The following is an 18,601-nucleotide window of genomic DNA, read 5'->3' on the forward strand; positions in this document are numbered from 1 at the left end:
CTAAATTGTAGGTCACCACCAAAAAAATGAAAGCTACTGCCACTAGGCCCAAGTTCTGGGTGAAGAACCACGTCTGTTTACGTGGGCAACCGCAGGGATCAGGAAAGCAGGGGATCAGAAAGGAGCACGCTAATGGAGAAAAGAGGGAGCCTGTGCATTTTTGTTGCTTTTCAAGAAAGAGTTTAACCGTTAACAACTTGTAGCCATTGTTATTGCAACTTTTACTCCTATTGCAGATGAAAAGCTTTGTGCGCTGTGGCTCCCTTTCCAAAAGGCCCATCTATTTTCTAAAGAGCTCCTAGGTTATGAGACCTATGGTCAGCTCAAGAGTCCTTCATTTATTCGGGGATATCAGACTGTGACTTGACCTTAACCTTCCTCTCTCTAACTGCAGTAACCTCTCCCGCCTTGTCCATAGTTTCCCTTCCGCTGTCTCAGTTACCCCCTTCAACCGTGGTCCAAAAATATTAAATGAAAATTCCAGAAATAAAAAATTCATAAGTTTCAAATAACTCCCCTTTCTCAGTAGCGTCATGAAATCTCCCACCAGCCCGAGGATCATCCCTTTGTCCAGACTATCCACGCGGTATGCGCTCCCCACATCTTAGTCACTTAGTATTCATCCTGGTTATCAGATCGAAAAAACATAGTATACTATGGTATTATCCGAGGTTTCAGGCATTCACTGTGTGTCTTGGAACATATCTCCCGCTGATAAGGAAAGAATACTGTACGTATTGGGTTAAAAATGAAGAAATGGAAATAAAAAAGGAGAAATACAGCGACACCTGAACAGGGACTTGAAACCTGGGTCCTCAGATTAAAAGTCCACGGCCATACTGACTGAGCTACCAAGCTTCATACAAAATGTCCAAACTACATCAACCCTGGTTTATTAATCTATGTATCTGACCTAGAACGTGATTTTAGAAGGTTCAGCTGAGATTTTAATAAGGAGCTGGTAATTTAGAAATTCTTGCTAATAACAGCACAGAAGCTCAGCCATAACGAGGGTCCGTTTGAAGACCGAGGTCTAACCATATTACAAATCAATACTAACATCCCCCCAAAATTCTATCTATCTATCTATCTATCTATCTATCTATCTATCTATCTATCATCTATCTATCTATCTATCTATCTACCTACCTACCCATCTACCTATCTTTCTACACGCATGTATATGTATTCATATAATCCAGTCCAGTCAAGGACTAACAGAATGCTCGCCTTCAGTTCCTAGGCTTCCCAGGTAAGTATCTCAAATCCTCTCTCTAAACTTGGGCCCAAACAAAACATTTTCAAAAGTAACCTGATCTGACGCTGGTGCACGTAAAGGGGAGTAATTGAATCACCTTTTCGGCGACGGACTTAGGGAAGCTGTTGTGAGACGAAAGATAGAGAAAACTAATTTAGCAGTTCTTGGTTTCACCTGCCTTGGTTTTCCTTAAAAAAGGAAAAATAAATTAAAGAAGTTTGTAAAGAAGCGTCCTCACTCTCCTTTTTCTTGTCAGATTTCCAGGTAGTTATCAATAGTTCTATCCCTTGGTCAGTAGGTTAAGTATTTGACAAGTGTGTCTGATGGCTGGAAGGTTTTCCACACTTTGAAAACTGATGGATGCTGCCCCATTAACCATTTCAGGATTTTGTTCGACAAATAAAAGAGAATTTAGTTTCAGCAGTCCGCAAATCTTAGAACTTTGGGGACAGAGATGGGGACGGGGACAGATATGGGAGGACGGAGACGGCGGGGCGGTGGGGTGGTAGCAGAAATCGTTCACAAACAACTAGGGAGAGCTACAAAGAACGGTTTCTTAGAGTAGGGGATGTAGCTCAGTGGTAGAGCGCATGCTTCGCATGTATGAGGTCCCGGGTTCGATCCCCGGCATCTCCAAATCTTTTTATCCTATCTACCCAATACTATTAGAAACTATATTTCAAAATGTCAAATAATTATGTTTTGTATCCTCCACTTCTTTAACTTTTTATGGCTTGTTTTTAGCCACTGTATGTAGAATTGTATATGGAGCACGGGGAACAAGATTGCTATGAATTATGTTGAACTGTCTATGTGAAACAAATGGAATTGAGAACACAGAAAAACATGCCCAATGGGGAGATGACAGAAGAGGAGCAACCTGGAAAGTTGCCCGGAACCCATTAATGAGCCCTATTTGTGGTATATGGTTTGCCTTTAGGGCAGAAATAATCTTGGCTTGAGAACATGGAAAGGGGAGGGAAGACGGGCTATTGTTAGTCCTGTGCGTCATAGGATGATAAAAATAGGACAAATATCGGGAGAAGGATGAATCTCAGCTCAGCAAGGGCGAATTTGGCTGCTCTAGTGCACCGGTCTCCCGTAGCGGAATAACAAAAATGAAAACATTCCGAAATACTGATGAAATTCTTGATGCAGTTTTTAAGACTTCCCATAGGCAGGTGGCCGGTTAGCTCAGTTGGTTAGAGCGTGGTGCTAATAACACCAAGGTCGCGGGTTCGATCCCCGTACGGGCCAACCTTGTTTTCTTCCGTCACGTAACTTACAGCCAAACAAGGAAAGATCAATTGTCTGAGGACTGTTACTACAGGAAAGACTGTGCTAACCTTTATAACTAACACTTTGCCAGAAGTCCAAACTTTTGTAGCAAGTCCAGAGTTACTGTTTTCTTAAGTCATGGTGCTCAAAATGTTTGCTCATGAGAAGCAGAAAAGCAGGAGGATATTTTAGGAGTTAGATTTAAATTCAATAGAGGGCAAAACAGTGTCACCAATTTGTTTAGTGCCCCAACACTGTCCTTGAAATAGTCTGAAAACAGATAAATCTTCAGATAATGAAATGTGGGGCAAGTGTGAGAAGGCAGTGTTCATTATCTCTGATTGCCCAATTAAGGATCCGTACTTGGGAAGATCAACACTCCCACATCAAGACAGAAATTCCATTCTGAGAGGAACATTTTCTTGTTACTTTGATTTCCCAAGAAAGGACTAAGCCCCTTTCCAAAATCTACCTTTCTCACATCAGCAACCTGGACCCTTTGGTCCAGGTTGGCCAACGCCAGGAATAACTGCTCAGTCCACATCTTGATGTTAAATATCCCCTGTTCCTTGTACAACTAATGCCCTCTGTTTATTTACGACCTCACAGCTGTATAGCCTGTCGAGTGAATTTTCACGTGTTTTACTATTTTCTGTGGAAAATGCTGATCGCAACTCACGAGCTCCACGTGGGCTTTGTTAGCCCCACACCTGTGGGTGAGCTCTAGCGCTTGTCAAAAACGAAACTTACTGGGCCTCGCCTCCAGAGACTTTGACTCAGATTTGAGAAGGAACCCAGATTTCTGCGTTTTAAACAAACGCCACAGCTGTTTCTCAGAAAGGATGTGTCAAGAGCCCTTTGAGATAACAGTCCTTAGGATTGGATTGAGGGAAAATTCGGAGAAATTCTGAGAGCCTCATTGACCTGATAATTTTTTTAACAAAATTAATTAAAGGTATTATCAATTATAGTTGCATATAGCTACACGTACATTAAAAAAAAAAGAAATTTGGTAAATATTTAATGCATATAAAATAATGAATGCTCAAGTGGCTCGTTGGTCTAGGGGTATGATTCTCGCTTAGGGTGCGAGAGGTCCCGGGTTCAAATCCCGGACGAGCCCTAGTTTTGTCCTTTGCTTCTGAATCTGGCTGCTTTCGCCCAACCTTAGTATATAAGTTAAAACTTGCCAGTTAGAAGCGCCGATAATTGTGGCATCGATATGCGTTAGAAACCAACAAGTGAGTTGCGATCTCTAGTTAAGGACTTTTTTTTTTTTTGCTTCTCTTTAGTCCGCTCTACAGACTTTGGCAAAGGCAAACGTTTCCGGATCTTCTAGAAGTTCCGACTTCACGATTGTGTTCGTGTGAAATATGTTAGAAATAAAATGGTCACATCTTAATTCAATGCTATTTATTATTGATTCATTACATCAAAGGATGGATTTAAACGGGAAGATCAAGAGTCAAGGTGTTAGGAACCTTTGAGTTATTTAGACTTTCCTCGTTGCCACAGCGTCAAGTACTACCCTGTCACACAGATCACGGTTCTGCTTTCTTCTGAGAAGGAGCATTTTTTCTCTCCTCCTGGAGCGTACCATTGGTATACTCATTAAGTAGATTTTTTTTTAATCTGTTGTGCTGAATCTACTTTTGCGGTTGGCGGTAAACACAACATACAAGAATCACTGCATCCTATATTGTAGTGGTTGTCAGATACTTTATATTAAAATATAATTGCAACCCTGCCCCCTTTTCTACGTGTGCCTTGATTATGAAGGACAACAAATGAGCAAACATACGGGTCCCGCAAAGGTGGGAGAACACCGCAGACATTTTCTTGAGGGCCATATAGCTTGGCAGGAGGGGCAAGAATTGATGGGTTATGAGAACAAGAGAGGAACGCCTCACTGGGCCACAGAGAGGGTCCAGGAAATTGGGCTCGAGGACCTAAGGTCCTTGGGACTATGCTTGGAGCCACATTGGTAACCGGGTCTGCAGTTTTGGGAGTGCCAGTGCAGGGGTTACTCCGGTAAGCATCCAATGACACTGACTTTTAGGTCCTGGAAACATTTTGCGGCCTATCAACACAAATTGGTGAGAATGGGGAAAAGAGGGAAAATGTAGAGAAAGTGACTGGAATGCATGCTAATGATTCAGGTAACATTTACGTCCTTTGAGTTTCATTTCATCTTACCTATAAAACCAACATAAACATTGAAATCTAGAATCCTAATCATACAAAAGAAATTATGTATTCTCTTAGCGTATTGGGGGAAGAACAACATCTGTGTGAGCCCGGCTAGCTCAGTCGGTAGAGCATGAGACTCTTAATCTCAGGGTCGTGGGTTCGAGCCCCACGTTGGGCGCTGTAGTTTTCAGTCCTAAAACGTTTTCAGGTTTCTCATTGCGGTCCAAAAAAAGGGCATTATTAAAGCTCATCACTCTGGAAGAATGGAATTGTGTGATCATCGTGACCATATTAGCCTTACTGACTTGACTGACACATTCCAGCCTTCTCTGAAACTCTAGCTGAACTTAGTCTCAGTGCTCCCTGGTGTGGATACACTTCTCTGGCCTAGAGGTTTTGTAAAACCAGATATACTTAAACATAGGTTATGTAAGTCGTTGGTAGGCATGAGCTCTTGTATATTTAACAAGTTCCTGGGCTGATTCTAAAGCACAAATCCCAGCCAAAAAGGTTTAGGAGGCAGGAAGGACCCATGACCATGAGTTAAAAAAGCATACCACACACCTCTTCGTTGATTTCAAAAGCCCAATTAGCCACATACTTTCCTCTCACTTCACTAACATAGTTCTCATCTCTTCAGGTCTCAGGACAATATAAAGAAAATGCTCTAGCTCAGGTGTCCAAGACTGGCTGTACATGTGAATCACCTGAGGCACTTCTAAAATTTTAGATTCCTGGGCTCACAGGATCTGAATCTCCAGTGGTTTAGAAACCATTGTTTTATAAGGTCATTTTTTAATTTTATGATACATATAGCAAGTTGGCTGCCTACTCAGTCTAGAATTCCACAGGAAATCAATGCCTTATGGAAAACATCACGTTTCTATAATAGGTGTAAGGTATTAGCTTTTTGGGTTGAGAAACTTGATGTTACATGTTTTCCTGCCATTCCCAGTGGCTGCAGCAGTATGAGAGAAGAATGGTGGGGAGGAAGTCAAAAAGATATGGAGCCTTCTGGGCTTGTAAGGACTTTAGATTTAACTGAGAGATGTGAAGTCTGTGAAGATTCTGAGCAGAAGAGTAACAGAATCTAACTTACCTTTTAAGAAGATAATTCTAACTGCTGTGTTGAGAATAGACCTTAAGGGCACAATGATAGAAACAAGGAAACCAATTAAGAGGCTCCTGGTAACAAAAAGTATTAAGAAAGATCAGAGTGCTAACAGGGGAAGAGGAGAAGTGGGTCTATCTGGAAGGCTGAATCAGTAAGATTTCCTGGTAGATTTGAATGGGAGCGAGAAGAATAGTCAAGGATAACTTTAAGGTCAGAACACCAACCTTATACATCGATACCAATGAATAAAGTGTTAAGTGGCCCAGTGTATTTTTTAAAAATTGCCCTCAAACTTGGAAAGACTGAATTCACATGAAATGTTCTCTACTATATAATCAGAGCAAAAGGGGTTCAATGACAACAAGAGTTATATCACTGTGAAGGCTTGATATATCAGGTCTGCAGCCCACATCATCTGTAAGGAGCCCCAGAATATGGATATTGTATTGAAAGAATGCTCACCTCTGAGCACACTGGAGACACAGTGACAAACTACCACTGTCTGTCCTCTGCCATACAACCCTTCCTTTCTTCTTCTTCTTTTTTTTTGTAGATCTCCCTATGTTGCCCAGCCTGGTCTCAAATCCCTGGCTCAAGGAATCCTCCCCCCTCGTCCTCCCAAAATGCTGGGATTACAGGCATAAGGCACCACAGGCCCTTTTTTCTTTACTCAGTAACCTAAATATTATCAGTAATTTATCACTTGCTCCATGTGATATGTTATATCCAGTTTTAAAATGATTCCATATTTTATCTACTTAGATAAATAGCACGTACAGTTGGGCACAGGAAATCATGAGTATTAAACTGGACGGGGCCAGTCACAGTGGTTCACGCCTGTAATCCCAGCACTTTGGGAGGCCAAGCTGAGTGGATCACTTGAGCTCAGGGGTTCGAGACCAGCCTGGCCAACATGGCAAAACCCCATCTCTACAAAAAATACAAAAATTAGTTGGATGTGGTGGTGCTCATGTCAAGTTCCAGCTACTGGGGAGGCTGAGGAGGGAGGATCGCTCCTCAGGTGGCGGAGGTTACAGTGAGCCATGATTGCACCACTACACTCCAGCCTGGGTGACAGAGCAAGACCCTGTCTCTAAATAAATAAATGAACAAACTAACTAACTAACTAACTAGATGGACTCCCTAGGATTTGGGTGTATTGTTGGTATATACACCATGAAACTGAGAATTATGAGTTAACACAAAATGGATGAATTTGACCACAGTAACTTTTCTTGAGTACACTGAGAGTTGACTGTTCTCTAAGTCTACTTTATAAAAGATACAGTGTCTTTCAAAACAATTGACGAACACATTTTTATTAAGCACCTTTTCATTGCTGGACATTTAATAAAAATATGAACATGATATAGTCCCTGCCTTCAAGAAAGTTTCCATCAAGACTGCTTTCAGTGATCGTTTCTATGCTTTGTTACTAGAGAAGTTTCTCTGAATGTATAGAGCACTGCAAGAAAAAATAAATAAAAAAGAAAATTGCCATATACCTACTGGGTGAATGTGACTGATTTAACAAAAATTACATCCACAGCTATATTTTAATTGTCTGGCAATAGGAAATGAAGATGCAGCCAGGTGCAATGGCTCGTGCCTGTAATTCTAGCACTTTAGGAGGTCAAGGCAGGAGGACTGCTTGAGGCTGGGAGTTCAACACCAGCCTGGGCAACATAACGAGACCCTGTCTCTATATTTAAAAAAAAAAAAATTCTTTTTCAATAAATACAAAAATTAGCTGGGTGTGGTGGTGCACACCTGTAGTCCCAGCTACTTGGGAGGCTGAGGTGGGAGGATCACTTGAGCTCAGGAGGTTGAGGCTGCAGTGAGCTGTGACGGAGCCACTACACTCCAGCCTGGGTGACAGAGCAAGACCCTGTCTCAAAAAAATTAAATAGGCTGGGCGCAGTGGCTCACGCTTGTAATCCCAGCACTTTGGGATGCCTAGGCGGGCGGATCACGAGGTCAGGAGATCGAGACCATCCTGGCTAACACGGTGAAACCCCGTCTCTACTAAAAATACAAAAAAATTAGCCAGGCGTGGTGGCGGGCGCCTGTTAGTCCCAGCTACTCGGGGGCTGAGGCAGGAGAATGGCGTGAACCAGGGAGGCGGAGCTTGCAGTGAGCCGAGATTGCGCCACTGCACTCCGCCTGGGCGACAGAGCGACACTCCGTCTCAAAAAAAAAAAAAAAAAAAAATTAAATAAAAAAGGATAAAGCATTGTGCATTGCTTTATGCTTCTGTAAATAATTCTAGGGTTTGAGTGCTAGAAATAGCATCAAAAAATGTTAGTGGGGCCAGGCGTGGTGGCTCATGCCTGTAATCCCAGCACTTTAGGAGGCCGAGGCGGGTGGATCACCTGAGGTCAGGAGTTCGAGACTAGTCTGGCCAACACAGTGAAACCCCATCTCTACTAAAAATACAAAAATTAGCAGGGTGAGGTGGTGGGTGCCTGTAACCCCAGTTACTTGGGAAACTAAGGCAGGAGAATCATTTGAACCCAGGAGGCAGAAGTTGCAGTTAGCCGAGATCGTGCCACTGCACTTTAGCCTGAACAACAAGAGCGAAACTCTGTCAAAAAAAAAAAAAAAAAAAAAATTAGCCTGCCGGGCATGATGGCTCATGCCTGTAATCCCAGCACTTTGAGAGGCTAAGGCAGGTGTATCACCTGAGGTCAGGAGTTCAAGACCAACATAGCAAAACCTCATCTGTACCAAAAATACAAAAATTAGCTGGGTTCGGTGGCTCGCACCTCTAATCCTAGCTACTTGGGAGGCTGAGGCACAAGAATCGCTTGAACCCAGGAGGCAGAGGTTGCAGGGAGCCGAAATCGCACCACTGCACTCCAGCCTGGGTGACAGAGTGAGACTCCGTCTCAAAAAAAAAAAAAAGTTAGCCTTGTATGGATATATGATTTTAAATATCAACTTAAAAGCAATCTAAAATGAAAATTGAAATATATGGGCCGTCTAATGTATTACAATATGAAATGCCAGCAGCATCTACGAAATCCTTTTGCCAAAAATATTTTAAGTTGAATTGAATCAAGTTTCTAGACATACCTTCTAATTCATAGAACATAGAGGATCAAATGCAACAAAACTATGAATCAAATGGTCTTTAAAAAGTCAACGTTATAAAAATATTAAGAGACTAAAGACGTTACAGTCACATGTAATGAGTGACTCTATACTGAATTCTAGTTCAAAAAAATAAATACATAAATATATTCTTGGGATAACTAGAGAAATTGGGTCATAAGCCAGTTATTAGACACAATGAAATTACTGATACTTTTCCTAGGAGTGATAATAATTTTGTGATGTGTAGAATGCTCTTACATGTAGGAGTGCTTGCTGAAGTGTTTAAATGGTAAAGTCATCACATCTGTCACTTATTTTCAAACAGCTCAGCAAAGGAAATGTACATGCTGTCTGTGTCCATACACAAGAAAGAAAGATTGTTTTAAAGCGAGTATGGCAAATACTAGCAATTGTTGATTGTGGAGTGTATATATTGTTCACTGCAATATTATTTCAACTCCTTTCTGTAAATTTAAAACTTTTCATGGTAAAAACCCTATAGGGTAAAAATAACCTCCTTCAAGAGCAACATAAAAAACATGACACAACTAAAAACTGTGATAATTGTGTCCCTTTTGTCATTTCTGAGAATCTCAAAACATTGTCTTGTATTCTGTTGTAAAGGAAGAAAGTTTAGTCAAGAGTTTATTTTAGGGACAAGCCTAAGAACATGTCCTCATTTATTATTTCTGTTTTAATCCAAAGAGCTTCTTCAGATGTCAAAAGTCATGTAAAATTTGTGTATGGATGAGATTATACAGCAAGGCAAGTTCCTAGCTAATGATTCACATTAAGGGGCTGAACATACTGGGTTTGAAAATGGCTCAGGCTGGGCGCTGTGGCTCCTTCCTGTAATCATAGCACTTTGGGAAGCCAAGACCAGCCTGGCCAACATGTTGAAACCCAGTCTCTACAAAAAATACAATAATTAGCCAGGCGTGGTGGCAGGTGCCTGTACTCCCAGCTACTCGGGAGGCTGAGTAGGAGGATGGCTTAAGCCCAAGGAGGCAGAGCTTGCAGTGAGCCATGTTCATGCCACAGCACTCCTGTAGCAGGAGGAGTCATAGACAAAATCCCTCAGACACTGGATTGTGGAAGGAAAGAGCTTTATTCAGCTGGGAGCATCGGCAGACTCGCGTCCTAGAAACCGAGCTCTCCGAATAAGTAATTCCTATCCTTTTTAAGGGCTCACAACTCTAAAGGGGCTGCATGAAGTGGGGGTTATGATCGATTGAGCAAGCGAGGGGTACATGACTGGGGGCTGCCCGCATCAGTAATCAGAACGAAACAGAACAGAACAGGGAGTTTCACAATGCTTCTTCATGCAATGTCTAGAATCTATAGATACCAAAAGCGGTGAGGTCAGGGGTTGAATTTTAACTACCAGGCCCGAGATGTGGCGCCGGGCTGTCTGACTATGAATTTCACTTCTGCCTATTCTTTTAACTTCTACCTTTTCAGCAAACAAGAAATTAAATTATAAGACAATATGAGGAGTGGTCTCCTCTTTCACTCCAATCTGGAAACAGAGCCAGACCATCTCAAGAAAAAAAAAGAAAAAGAAAAAACAAAGAAAGAAAAGAAAATGGCTCAGTAAATTGGATTGGGATTGTTGCGAAATTTGAGAAACTAGGTATTAAAGCATGTACAGTGGCAGCATCTTGTATGCACTATATGCTAATAAATAATTACTTAATATTGGTGAGGTTTGGCAGGGTAATGGAATATGTGTTAACTGAAAGAGGACACCAACATCTAAAAAAGGCAAAGTTCTTACCAGCTGAGAGCTGAAAACACAGCTAATATTTAATTATTCATAGAAGGAAAATAAAATGAAGAAAAATCTCGACTGATCTATCTTCTAATGTTCTGAAATTTACAGCTCATTGCTTAAAGTAGGCCTAGTAAAGAGAATGGAGTCAATGCTCTTTTTTTTTTTTAACCAAATAACATCTATTAACATCTCAAGGAACTATTGATACTCAAGGAACTAACATTTAGCAAAAATGTATTTTAGAAAATATGGTTCTTTTCAAATGTAAATTATTAATTGTGACAGGCAAACAACCAGGAAATAACAGAAAAGACTGGAAGAACTGGTTAAAGACACATCTAATGCCATAAAAGTTCACAAGACTACTTACAGATAAATAATAGTTTATTAACAATCTTGTACTTTTAAAATTCACACTGGTAATTCTAAAATGCTTCAAGTGACATCAGAATCACCTAAGATGTGGGCATGACAATCAATTAATTAATTTATAATTAATCTAAGAAAAGTGATATACATTTTAGAGACCAGGAAGACTAAAGTGGCTTCTGAATTACTGTGTTTATGAACCAAGAACTGGATTATGAAGACTTTTATAAAATCATCTTGAGGTAGGGAAAAAACCAACATTCTGGGAGTACGATGCCCATTTTTGTGTGTGTTTACAATATTGTGATTGCTGTAATAATCAGGCAGTGAGAATACTAGCCCTTCATCTGATAAGCCTTACCCTCAGGTCCCTCTTAACCGTTTATAAAACTGGTGATATGGTGTGATATGGTGTGGCTGTTTCCCCACCTAAATCTCACTTTGAATTGTAGTTCCCAAAATCTCCATGTGTCATGGGAGGGACCCAGTAGGAGGTAATGAAATCATGGGGGCGGTTGCCCCCACGCTATTCTCTTCATAGTAAGTTCTCACCAGATCTAACGGTTTTTATAAGGGGCTTCCCCCTTCACTTGGTTCTCAGTCTCTCTCCTGCTGCCCTGTGAAAAGTAGGCACCCTTCTAGGGGCATGCATTATCACGTGAAAGTATACCAATGTTAAATGCAGAAAAAATAGACTCTAAGGAGACTTCAGAAAGGAAAAACAGTAATATAAAAGAGGTCAGAAAACGGATACCTCTCATTGACACCTATTAGACAAGTACAGGACGAGATCTTGACAGGGAGTGGAAGAATATCCTGCCCTATCTCATTAGGGTTACTCTGTGAGGCAAGACCAGGAGTGGGGATAGGTCTGGAACAGCCATGTTGTAATAAGCTTTCCAAGAAAACGTCACTACATTATTTTGGAGGAAAGTATGAAAGGTAATGTAGCTGGGAGAATTGGGGATAATCAAAAAACAGGCTATCTCACTCAGCTTTCTTCCTATTTATTTATTTATGACACAGGGTCTCCCTCTGTTGCCCAGGCTGGAGTACAGTGGCGCGATCTCGGCTCACTGCAGCCTCGACTTCCCGGTGAGGCAGGAAAATAGGGTCTGGAGTCAAGGAACGTAAGGCCAACTCACACTTCAGCTATAACAGGAAATATCCTCTCCATAGGGCATACACGGAGTAAATTACTTTGTAACTTTACTTCATCCTCTTCATTTACATAGGGCGTACCCCAAGTAGATGATATTTAAACTCACAAAAACTCTGTAACGGGGCCTTTGAGCTCCTATGCTCAGCCCCACTCCCACACTGTGGAGTATACTTTCATTTTCAATAAAACCCTTCATTCTTTCCTTGCTCTATTTGTGCGTTTTGTCCAGCTCTTTGTTCAAGACGCCAAGAACCTGGACACCCTCCACCATTAACACCAGGCTCTAGTGATCCTCCCATCTCAGCCTCCTGAGTAGCTGGACTGTAGGCACGTGCCACCACGCCCAGCTAACTTTTGTATTTTTTGTAGAGACGGGGTTTTGCCATATTCCCCAGGGTTAAATTTTTTTTGTTGTTTTTTGAGATGGAGTCTCACTCTGTTGCCCAGGCTGGAGGGCAGTGATGTGATCGGCTCAACTGCAACCTTCGCCTCCTGGGTTCAAGCGATTCTCCTGCCTCAGACTCCCGAGCACCTGGAATTATGGGCATGCAACACCATGCCCGGCTAATTTTTGTATTTTTTAGCAGAGACAAAGTTTCACCATGTTGGCCTGGTTGGTCTTGAACTCCTGACTTTAGGTGATCCGCCTGCCTCGGCCTCCCAAAGTGCTGGGATTACAGGTGTTAGCCACTGCACCCAGCCAAAAATTTCTTTATTAAGCATCAATAACTGTTATCATTTATTAAAACCCTGCCACAGTCAATCAAGGCCCTATACTATGTGCTCGAAGGCTAACTGAACACAAGACAGAAAGTCCTGACCTCAGTTAGTGAAGGCTACGTAAGTAATGCCTAAAAGTATCAGGTATTTGCCAAACATATCAGGTACTTTGAAATGTTAAATGTTTTCCTGACAGTTATCTAAAGTCTATCAAAATGTTACGGACTTTACCATTCACTTTTCCTACTTTCCTAGCTCTTTTGGTTTTTCCTTTTTAAAAATCTTACACTTCTAGCATAAAATACCTTTAACCAAAAGTCATGGGGGAAGGAGAATTTATGAATCAATTAAAAAAAAAACTCAAGGGAAAAAAATGATAAAATTTTACTCTGAAAAACTTCTAGAAATACTGATGTCTGCAGGTATGTATAAGGCATGTTTTAACCATCTTATGGCATTCTTCATGTTAGGTATTTGCAATTAAGCTATATAGCATACCAGGGGAGAAATTTATCTTAAAGCAGGGAAGTTGTTTGCAAGTATGATTAATTTAGCTTTGCCTTGTGTAATCATTTTTAGTATCTGTCTGTGTCCCAGCACATATTTCCTAATTTTCATAATTACTTGGGTCTAGAGTTCAGAGAGTCCCAGGACTTTTTCCAAAAGACATACGTTTACATAAGCAAAATACACTTTTATTATAGTATGGTGTAAATCACCAACCAGAAAGGTTCTACAAACCTAAATTCCAAGCATTCTGAATCATACCTTCAAAGCCAGAAACCTTTATTTCCGTAACTGACTCATGACCTATTCTTTGAGCTTTTAAGTTTTGACAGCTTTTGAGGACAGAGGCTGTCTCGTTTCTGTGTGTTCCCAGCACTTAGCATGGGACTTAGAATAGTGATCAATACATGTCTGTGAATATACAGGTCACCGCTGTGTACATATTGTTTCCTTTTAGTACTTTTATTCTCAAAATTACAACAGCTGTAATGTTCACTCATTTGACTACCAAGACCAATGTAAAAAACACAAATAAAAAAATCAAGTAACTTTTAGATCTTGCTCACATATACATAATCCTGGGATGGATTCAAAATGTCTCTACTTAACTTTTGTCAGGAATCTATTCAAAATGTCACTACTAACTTTTGTCAGAAGTGATTCTGGGCAGGGTGCGGTGACTCACGCCGGTAATCCCAGCACTTTGGGAGGCCAAGATGGGAAGATTGCTTGAGCCCAGGAGTTCAAGACCAGCCTGGGCTACATAGTGAGACCCCATCTCTATTTTTTTTTTTTTTTTTTTTTTTTTTTTTAAGTGATTCTGGCCGGACACAGTGGCTCACGCCTGTAATCCCAGCACTTTGGGAGGCTGAGGCGGGTTGATCACGAGGTCAGGAGTTTGAGACCAGCCTGGCCAACATGGTGAAACACTGTCTCTACTAAAAATACAAAAATTAGCTGGGTGCAGTGGCGGGCGCTTGTAATCCTAGCTACTAGGGAGGCTGAGGCAGAAGAATTGCTTGAACCTGGGAGGCGGAGGTTGCAGTGAGCCAAGATCGGGCCACTGCACCACTCCAGTTTGGGTGACTGAGCAAGACTCCGTTTCAGGGAAAAAAAAAAAAAGTGATTCTGATCAATCGCTTCTTCAAAATTCCTAACTAAGCATGGGCAACATAGTGAGACCTATGACTCAACATACTGAGTCTCTACAAAAATACAAAAACAAAATAAACCAGCCCATTAGCTGGGCATGATGATATGTGCCTTAATCCCAGCTGCTCAGGTGGCTGAGGGGAGAGGATCCCTTGAGCCTAGGAGTTCAAGACTTTAGTGAACTTTGATCCCACCGCTGCACCCCAGCCTGGACCACTGCACCCCAGCATCAACAACAGAGTGTGACCCTGTCTCGAAAAAAAAATCCTCTGTAAGGACTATAACTCCATCTAGGAGGCTTTCCTTAATTAATCTCAACCAAATCTGATCTCTTACATAGTCTAAATTCTTGTGTACTTAGCTTTTTTTGTGGTACTGTTTGGGACTTGTTTTAGTGATTACATTATTACTCGTATGCTTCCTATGGTGTTATTCTTGAATTTTTTATACTCTAATTTCACCAAAGATAAGGCCCAGCTAAAAGGCTTTCAAAGTACCCTCTGTGGGTTCCGCTGTTTGAGCCTGTGGGAGTAAGGCAGTGGACAGCACACTCTGAGAACTGTGCGTTACAAATTCTATTTCATTTGATATTCACAACTATCCCCTTAGGATCTGTATTACCTTCATTATCATCATCTCCATTTTGTATAAGGCATGAGGAAGTTAGGGAAGTCATACTACTAGTGAGACATAGATTCAAAGGTGGACTAAGTGGCTCCAATACCTCTCTGTGTTCTTTCCATTACATCATACATACGAGTAAATAGCCTGTCCATGTTGCTGTAACTTCTACTACCAAAATTCATTATTTACTTTTAAATTGTGTTCAAAAGGGTCTATGTATACAATTAGTTCAATACATATTTACTCTTTTTAGGAAGTATTACAGTACAGTTACTGTTGAAACACATGCCACAGAAATTGGTTCTTCACTCAAGCAGCCTCCACTTGGGGTTCTTCCTGCGTTATCTGGCGCTGCTGCACCACGTCCTCCCCTACACGTGGAGGTCGGTGGTGCGATTTCCTCACCCTCAAGGGACTCAAGGGACCACGCGCTCGCAAAGAACCCAGGGCCTCTTCCATCAGCTCGCAGCAGGTACACAGTAAACCTTTACCGAATGAATGAATGGAAATCAAATCTGCGAATTAACTGCATGTTAGTTTGCCACATGGGCTGCATTTTAAAATTTTATTTATTTATTTACTTATTTTTATTTTTTGAGACGGAGTCTCGCTCTGTCGCCCAGGCTGGAGTGCAGCGGCGCAATCTCGGCTCACTGCAAGCCCCGCCTCCCAGGTTCGCGCCATTTTCCTGTCTCAGCCTCCCAAGTAGCTAGGACTACAGGCGCCCACCACCATGCCCGGCTGTATTTTTAGTACAGACGGGGTTTCACCATGTTAGCCGGGATGGTCTCGATCTCCTGACCTCGTGATCCGCCCGCCTCGGCCTTCCAAAGTGCTGGGATTACAGGCGTGAGCCAACGCGCCCGGCGGGAACTTCTTTTAATGGTGCCAATCTTATGGACCTCAGACACCTCTCAGTGAGAACTTGCTGGCGTTTTGTGTGGAGAACAGAACCGAGGGGACCAATCTGGACAAAGGGAGCCAATTAGAAAACTGCAGGCCCAGGATTATCTTATTTTCATTCTCTAGAGCAGAGTTTCAATAGAGCGCTATTGACATTTTGGACTAGATATTATAATTCTTTTTTGTGGGGGCTGTTCTATGCATTACAGGATGTTTACTAGCATTCCTGCTCTTTACCTACTACATTCCTCAGTCACAACAATTTACCTACTATATTCCTCAGTCACAACAATTAAAAATGTCTTCTTACATTGTCAGATGACCCTTGTGAAGGCAAAATTGCTCCATTAGAGAAATTACTGCTCCACTAGTATGTACCATTGTTTTGGCTTACTATTTATTTTTGAGACAGGGTCTGGCTCTGTCACTCAGGCTGCAGTGCAGTGACACAATCATAGCTCACTGTGGCCTCAGACTCCTGGGCTCATGGGATCCTCCCTCCTCAGCCAGTCCCAGTAGCTGGGACTAACAGGCCCCCGACCACTACGACCCGCTAATTTTTGTATTTTTTGTAGAAACAGGGTTTCATCATGTTGGCCATGGCTGATCTCGAACTCCTTGTCTCAAGAGACTTAGCTGCCTCAGGCTCCCAAACTGCTGAGATTACAGGCCTGAGCCACCAAGCCCGGCCTAGTTTACTGTTTATTGATTAGGGTAGTTTTTCAGCTTTGTAAGGGAACGTCGTGATGTGGTGATGCAAATGAACTTCGTCTGATATTTAGTTATTTTCCGTCCTGTAGAAACAGTAACAGTTTTATTGTCCTGTAAGGCACTTTCCAGTTCTCTACCTCACTTAGCAATGTTAATTTACAGCATTGCTTCTTTCAGTGACTATCAATAAATTCTTCGATCCAGTTTTACCAGTTTTACCATCTTGATGATTCCCTCATTAGTGAATTAAACCTTTGACAAGTGTTTATTTCATATTCGTATACGAATCATGCATTTAACCGTTTGAAAAGTGTATTTTGAACAAATGTATTAATAGTAAGTACATCTGTGAAATAGGATAACTTATTCAGGCAATTGAGGTTGGAGAGGAGATAAAACATTACATTTAATTCATCGAGACACGCCCCACTCAAATAAATGTTTCATGGACTTGAGGAGATTAATGGCCAAGTTAAATGTACTTTCAATTCTTGTTCAGAAAAGAAAAGAAAAATCTGTGTGCCATAAAGGAGTGAACATTGGGCTCAATGGCCTACTTGCACAAGAAGGATCATTTGCCCTGTGCATGTTTCATTATATGACAAGCTAATTATCTTTAATGGAACATGAAAAAGAATGAAACAGATTTTTTTTCTCTTTTCTTTTTTTTTTTTTGCGACGGAGACTTGCTCTGTGGAGTGGCTGGAGTGCAGTGGCAACATATCTGCTCACTGCAACCTCTGCCTCCTAGGTTGCAGTGATTCTCCTGCCTCGGCCTCCCGAGTAGCTGGGATTACAGGCGCCCACCACCACCACCACGCCCGGCTGATTTTTGTAGTTTTAACAGAGACAGGGGTGTCACCATTTTGGCCAGGTTGGTCTCGAACTCCTGACCTCAAGTGTTCTCCCCGTCTCGGCCTGCTGAAGTCCTGGGATTACAGAGGTAAGTCACCGCGCCGGGCCGTAATGAAACAGATTTCGGATGCCAGATTCCACCACAAGTGGATTTTTTCATTAACAAGGGAGGATAATAGCTATTCTGAGCTTCAGAGTCATAGAAAGCTAGACAAGAATCTTACACTTTGCAAAACTAATATTTGAAATGATATTACCTTGTGTTAAAGTTGATCATTCAAAAATGTATCATTTTAGCACACTCATGGATAGGTTTTTGCTGACTTAAGAATTAATATGATGGCCAGCTGCTGTGGGCTCATGCCTATGATCCTAGGGCTTTAGAAGGCCAAAGCGGGCGGATCACTTGAGGCCAAGAGTTCGAGACCAGCCTGGCCAACATGGCAAAAATCACATCTCTACTAAAAATACAAAAATTAGGCGGGCGTGGTGGCTTGCGTTTGTAATCCCAGCTGCTCGAAGGCTGAGGCGGGAGAACGGGAGAATCGCTTGAACCTGGGAAGCGGAGGTTGCAGTGAGCCGATATCGCGCCACTGCACTCCAGCCCGGGCGACAGAGCGAGACTCTGTCTCAAAAAAAAAAAAAGAAAAAAAAAATTATGCTTTCGAAGTTGCATTATTTAGCCTGCTCTTCCTTCTCTTCCTCTTGTCAGTTATCTCAATAAAATCTCATTAAAATTGCATTGTTAAAGTGTTTCAAATTCTATTTTTAGGTAGAGGTTAAAATTGGTTATATAATGCATTCATCACAACAAAAGATGGTCATTGCTAAATTCTTATCAGTTCCTTGTGCCTCCTTAACATTTTATGTTTCTTTTTGTAAACTAGT

The 18,601-nt window shown here is 41.6% G+C and overlaps 4 non-coding genes across 4 annotated transcripts; all 4 read left to right on the forward strand.

Moving 5' to 3' along the window:
* The first annotated feature begins 1,822 nt into the window (after window positions 1-1,822).
* TRNAA-CGC (transfer RNA alanine (anticodon CGC)) lies at window positions 1,823-1,894 on the forward strand. Its single transcript has one exon. It is a non-coding gene; the product is annotated as a tRNA-Ala (tRNA).
* A 547-nt stretch (window positions 1,895-2,441) lies between these two features.
* Window positions 2,442-2,515, forward strand: TRNAI-AAU (transfer RNA isoleucine (anticodon AAU)). Its single transcript has one exon. It is a non-coding gene; the product is annotated as a tRNA-Ile (tRNA).
* Window positions 2,516-3,587: 1,072 nt separating this feature from the next.
* On the forward strand, window positions 3,588-3,659 carry TRNAP-AGG (transfer RNA proline (anticodon AGG)). The gene has a single exon. It is a non-coding gene; the product is annotated as a tRNA-Pro (tRNA).
* Window positions 3,660-4,831: 1,172 nt separating this feature from the next.
* Window positions 4,832-4,904, forward strand: TRNAK-CUU (transfer RNA lysine (anticodon CUU)). Its single transcript has one exon. It is a non-coding gene; the product is annotated as a tRNA-Lys (tRNA).
* The last annotated feature ends 13,697 nt before the right edge of the window (window positions 4,905-18,601 follow it).

The sequence above is a fragment of the Gorilla gorilla genome, chromosome 5 (genome assembly GCF_029281585.2).
Source record: "Gorilla gorilla gorilla isolate KB3781 chromosome 5, NHGRI_mGorGor1-v2.1_pri, whole genome shotgun sequence".
NCBI classification, from domain to species: Eukaryota; Metazoa; Chordata; class Mammalia; order Primates; family Hominidae; genus Gorilla; species Gorilla gorilla.